The 5,996-nt window shown below is 36.4% G+C and overlaps 1 pseudogene; it reads left to right on the plus strand.

The window, feature by feature from the left end:
• Window positions 1–1,391: 1,391 nt before the first annotated feature.
• On the plus strand, window positions 1,392–3,231 carry LOC148028488 (protein ENHANCER OF LHP1 1-like; annotated as a pseudogene).
• Window positions 3,232–5,996: the final 2,765 nt, after the last annotated feature.

The raw sequence follows: 5,996 nt of genomic DNA on the forward strand, positions 1-5,996 counted from the left end.
TTTTGTGGACACAATGTTGCACCAGATGTTTCCCAACACTCGTACTCTCACTCTTTACTCTCTAAATGCAATCAGACATTGCAACATTTCATTCAAGTTCTTGTTTTTTGGAACTAAATGCTCCTCTGTGAAGATATCTATTTACAACATATAGATTTATTCAGAGACACTACATGGCATGAGATCTTCTCTAGCAGTCACAATTTCATTCTTTTGTCTCTTCACACCTTCAAACTAATACAGGATTGCATGAATTTTACCATGACATGAGTTCATGGCTTAGAGCCTTAGACACAGGATCACATTAATTTTTATTATGTTAACCAATTTGTTTAACTCAGGATAGCCCTTGTCCATTGCAGAGATCGAGTTGTAGAGTGAGTGTTTCTCATATCCTTCCTCTTTGTTTTTCTCATATTGAGAGTTCCAAAGCACTTACTCACTTTACTTTTCCCATCCATGCCATTTCCTTCAGTTCCATAGGCTCTTTGCTTGTAGCAGGAGGAGAGGATGATGGCATCAAGATTATCAGTACCATTGATAGCTCTATTGTGAGAGTCCTTAAAGGCCACAATGCACCTATCATTAGCCTTGCACTTGACCCCAACAATGAGTTTTTGGCATTAGCTCTGCTAGTAGTGATGGCTCTATCATGTGCTGGTGCCTCTCATCTATCAAGAAAATCCACACACTGTACCATGCTGCACCCTAGGAGGAATGGAATTTCTTGGCATCCAAAGGGAGATGTCTTGGTAGTTCTTGGCACAAAAAATGGTATGGATGTGATTATGTATGATCAGGATATAGGTGAAAAGGTCTTTAGCCTCAAAGGTGGGCATTCAACTTTAGTTGGCTGATTAGCCTGGTCACCAAATGGCAAATACCTTGCAACCGCATGAGGTGACAATCAGGTCATCATATGGGATGTGGATAACATGCAAGACATATACTGCCATAAGTTTGAATCTCAAATCTGCAGCTTAGTGTGGAGACCGAAAGGAAATGCTTTAGCCATTGGTAACTTGAACAAAAAATTTGGTATTTGGGAACTTGTTATTCCATCTCACATGACTCTACCTGGTAGTGATGCTAGTTTGCCTTTAGTTATTGATAGAGAAGTGATGCTGCACTTTAGTGTTGATGGGGAGGATGGAGAGCAGCTTCATAGTGAGGAAGAAGGTGGATCTTCACCTGATAGAAGATCCAATTCTCCTTCACATCTTGATTTAAGAAAGAAGGAAACGAACAAAGGTCATGACAGGCTCTAGCAGTCATTCTCTATTAAAGCTGAGGCTCTGCTCTAGAATAAAAACATAAGCTTCTCGTTTGGAGTCACTATAGGTGGACACCTAGTGCCTGCATTACAAACTCCTTTTCAACCTTTCTCTACTATGCCGAGTTTAGGAAAGCCCCATTTTCCTTTTTACAATCTCATAGGTAGCATCATTAGTTGTTAGAATGAAGAGCTGTCACACATAGAGGTGCTTTCTCCCTTGCAATGTTCTCATAATCAGATGTGTGATGATCATTGATCACAATAGTCAAACCAGGCTCTATTGCACCATTGATTTTTCTTGGTGATTTGTAGGTGGAATTTCATGATGCAGGGAAAGGGGTTCCTATGTCCTCAATGATAGACTATTTTGGCTTCAAAATGGCTGCTATGAATGATAGTGGCTGCATTTTTGCATCTCATAGGAATGGGGAAAAGAATCCAAGTACCATACTTTATCTGCCTTTAAGTAGCTAGGCAAACAATAGTAAGGTCCACCCATTTGATTTCAATTAACTTTTTGTGCAGTAATGTCTACTGTGCTTCTCATAAATGAATGATGTAATGATAAGTTTTCTTGGTAATGATTCAGTGATCGATGCAGTTTGCAACAGAGGAGGAGGCAAGGCATTAGCTCTTGGATGTGGATGGGTAGTTGTCTCAACTAGTCTCAACCACCTTCGACTATTTTTTGAAGGTGGTTTGTAGGTGCTACCTCATTTTCAAAGTCTGAAGTATGAATATGATCTTGAATAAAGCTACTTGTGACTTGGCTTGATTGTTATTCACTATTGTCATTTGTATATTGCAGACTTCCTTGCTGTCTTTGGTAGGACCAGTGGTCACCATGGCAGGTGAGAAGGAGCTTCTCCCTATTGTTCTACATGCAAGCTCTCCCTTGTCTTATGACCAGCAGGTAGATGCATCTTATGTCAAGCATAGTCGTAATACTACAAATAATTGTTGTCTTGGTGTGTGATGAAATTGCATGATTCTTTTTCTCTGATTGTGTATTCATTTCACCTGATGCAATTCACGATATTCAATGTGGTAGAACAACGAAGAAAAGTGTTGGAAGGGCCATTGCCCTTGAGTCCTTGCTCTCACCTTACTTAGCTGGGTTTTAGTGACACTGGTTTTCTTAGCTCATATGATTCCAAGGTGCTGATTATTGGATCCATTCCAAAACTGATCGTTTCTAGATTTTAAACGTGAGCTCTTTTAGGCAATGAGAAAGTTGTCTAGTAGATTGGATAATGAGAAAGCATATATATGTGCATAGAGACACTATTGAGCCTCTTTCTATTCATTGTGCAGGTCTTTCTTGATACTTATTTGTGTTGTCTTAAAGGGCTTTGATGCAATGTTCAATATTCTTCAAGAAAAGCTAGAAAAGTACCTGAATCGGTGGGTGGAATATTATGGAACTAATTTCTTCACATCTCTAGTTGAATCTTCCAGTATTAAAAAGGTGTGCAATTGAATTGCAAGCTTGTTATCACTCTGCTTTCCCATTTTCTAAGCTATAATTAAACTTTGTGCATGGTTATGCTTTCTTATCCCAATATGTACTGGTATAGTGTTTGGTCAGGCACTTTGCTGGAATTTACAAGCTTTTCTTTTCTTAATAGAATTCTTCTTTGCTTAAGAAGGAGACAGATAATCTAGAGAGTGTATCAGAAGAGGAGCAATTGGGTGCAGAACTTGAATAAGTTCGTAGTGAGCTACATAGTGTATGTTAATGTTTTATGTTCAAGGTGAGACATACACCTTGCAAGTTTCACTATATACATATGACTTCACATGATTTCATTGTGCTTTCTCAAACACTGTGGTTGGTATATGTGTGATAGGTTGGGAAAGAGTCAGCAAGAATACGCAAGGAGATGCGCAACTTGGAAAGATTTTTAGCTGTAAAGAAAACACATGAAGATGCTCTACAGGATACTGTAGTATAGCTTAAAGGTGAAGAGCATCATGACATGCTAGAAGGTACAAATTTCTAACATTCTATTGTAAACCATAGTTTACATAAGGGTTGTAGACACATGGGTTTTGTGAGGCTTCTGTCTTGGAGTACATAGAGCTTTGGATGCTGAGAATGAAGTTGATGATTAGTATAGCAAGCTTGGAAGTGAACTAGAGAGAGAAAAAGAGGAGAGAGAAGACTATAGAAGAGAGATAAGGAAAAGTGAGAAAAAGAAGGACAAGGAGAGAGAAATACTAGAATAGGATAGAGAAATACATGAAAGAGAAAGAAGCCATTGACGTTGAGAGCAAGGTGAAGAGGAGAAGGAAAATATTGTATTAATTTGTTAAAGATGAGAAAAAATTCACTTGTCCTCTCCTTTTATAACAATGTCAATGTGACATGGCATCAATATTATTTACACACTAAATCCCTATTCTTCCCAGCTTCTTACAATCCATCCCATCCCAAAGGTTTTTGCTCTCAATTAGTCATTATCACATACAGGTTCTATTGGAGGAAGGGAATATCCATCTTAGATCATAGTGAAAATTCCATGGCTAAAGTATTGCAGCATCATGCTTTAATTTGAATTATATAGAAGGGGCCATGAAAATACACTCTCTTTGAATTTTAGATTTATAGAAGGGATATAACTATTGCCTCCAAAATTCACACAAGGGGTATATATAAATGGTTTAAATTTTTTAAAATGGGCTTTTAAACTATCCTTTGAATGCACATGATATAGAGGGCTTCTATAAGGTGATCCCCCTAAGAGCAAGGGTTGCGGGTTCGATTTAATGCAAAATGTTATTTTGTAAAAGACTTTAATGATAAGTGTAGATTGATTACAAAAGAAACTAGAGTTCATCACATGTTCACTTTAGATGCTAGAATTCCTACTATGAATGATGTTATGTAAACTAAAGGCAAATGAGTGATTGCAAACATTAAAATATAGCACAAATATATTAGATATACAAATGTGTAAATGTTAAAATTAATGTATTTTAAAGGGCTGATTACAAGGTTTCTTGTTTTCAGAGTTACAAAATTTCATAAAGTGTATAAAGCATGACAATTTGGTAAGCAAGCAAGATAATATTTTTTGCATGATAGAGATATGGGTAGAAGTATACTTGATATTGTGAACACGCATATTTTGGGGCCTACATAGAATATATCTCTTGGTGGTAGAAAATACTTTATCATGTTTATTGATTATTGTTCAAGAAAGCTATACATATATTTCATGAAGAAAATGAGCAATGTATTTGAGCGCTTCAAAACTTTCAAGGCTGCTATTGAAATAAAAACATACTTAAGTTAGTACTTGAGGTCAGAGGGAAAATGAAATTATCTCTCTAATGAGTTCAATGACTTCTTGAGGTCTCATGGGATAAAGAGACTCTTTACTCACAAGTATATCCCATATAAAAATGGGATTATTGAAAGAAAAAATAAACATATTACAGAAGTTGCATGACCATTGATGTTTGAAAAGAATATGCTAAAATATTCTTGATATGAAGATACTTATATTGATGTCTATATTATCAATAGCTTTCACAATTATACTTCATGGCATAACCCATGAAGAATTCTTTATAAGCAAAAAGTTCAATGTATCACACCTGAAAAAGTGTTTGGTTGTCTTGTATATGTTCATGTACCACATGAGTTGTAAAAGAAACTTGATCCCTTGCTAAAAAGTGTATTTCTATTAGATACTCTTAGAACATAAAGGGTAATTGTCGTTATTCATTACAGGTGAGTTTAGAGTAAGCAGGGATGTTATTTTTAATGAGATAAGCAGTTGATATGCATCTAGTGGTGATACATTGGATGATGATGGTGATCATAATAGTTATATGCAAAAAGAAAAGAAAGAATCACAACCTTAGTAGACCAAAAACATCATCTAGTACTATATCTACAATTAGCCATTGGTTTGGGAGACTAAGGAGTAGCCACACAACTTCAGGTGCATCTACAAGTATTACAAGTATAGACAAAGGGAATAAGAAAGTGTCAGATGGTAATGATGCATCTACGAGTCATTTGGGATCTATTGGAGAGTCCAATGGTTCAAAGATCTTGGATGATAAGCTTGGTATTCCTTCAATCAGGACATCAAATGTACAAAGAGCACATAGTAACACAAAGACTCTACTGAGTGATCCAATGGTACACAGGTCTAGTACGGTAAGGTACCCTATTAAAAGAATTGGTTTTAAAGGTTATGAAACTCACCATTATGCTTATATGATAAAGGTGGTTGAGAATGTTGAGTCCACTCTTGCTCTAAGGATGCTATTGGTCATGCTCATTAGGATGCACCAATGAATGAGATGGATACATTAGAAGCCATATATGACTTGGAATTTGGTACCATTTCCTGAAGGCAAGAAATTTATTGGCTATAAGTGTATTTATAAAATCAAGCATAATGCAGATGGTTATGTTAGTAGGTATAAGGATAGATTGATTGCAAAAGGCTATGCTCAAACATATAGCATAGATTATGAAGAGACATTCACTCCAATTGCTAGCATGACAAGATGTGTGATTTGTTTGATAGCAGCCAAAGATTGGAGTTTGTAGTAAATGGATGTAAAGAATTCATGCTTTCATAGTGAGTTGTAGGAAGAGGTGTATATGGAGCACCCAACAGGTTATGAATATTTAGAGCATCCCATATATGGGAGGCCTTTATAATGTCAAAGAGGAAGGCCTAGCTAACTGTTATCA

This window comes from Lygodium microphyllum, chromosome 11 (assembly GCF_053477565.2).
Source record: "Lygodium microphyllum isolate KBCC chromosome 11, Lygodium_microphyllum_v1.1.10, whole genome shotgun sequence".
Lineage (NCBI taxonomy): Eukaryota > Viridiplantae > Streptophyta > Polypodiopsida > Schizaeales > Lygodiaceae > Lygodium > Lygodium microphyllum.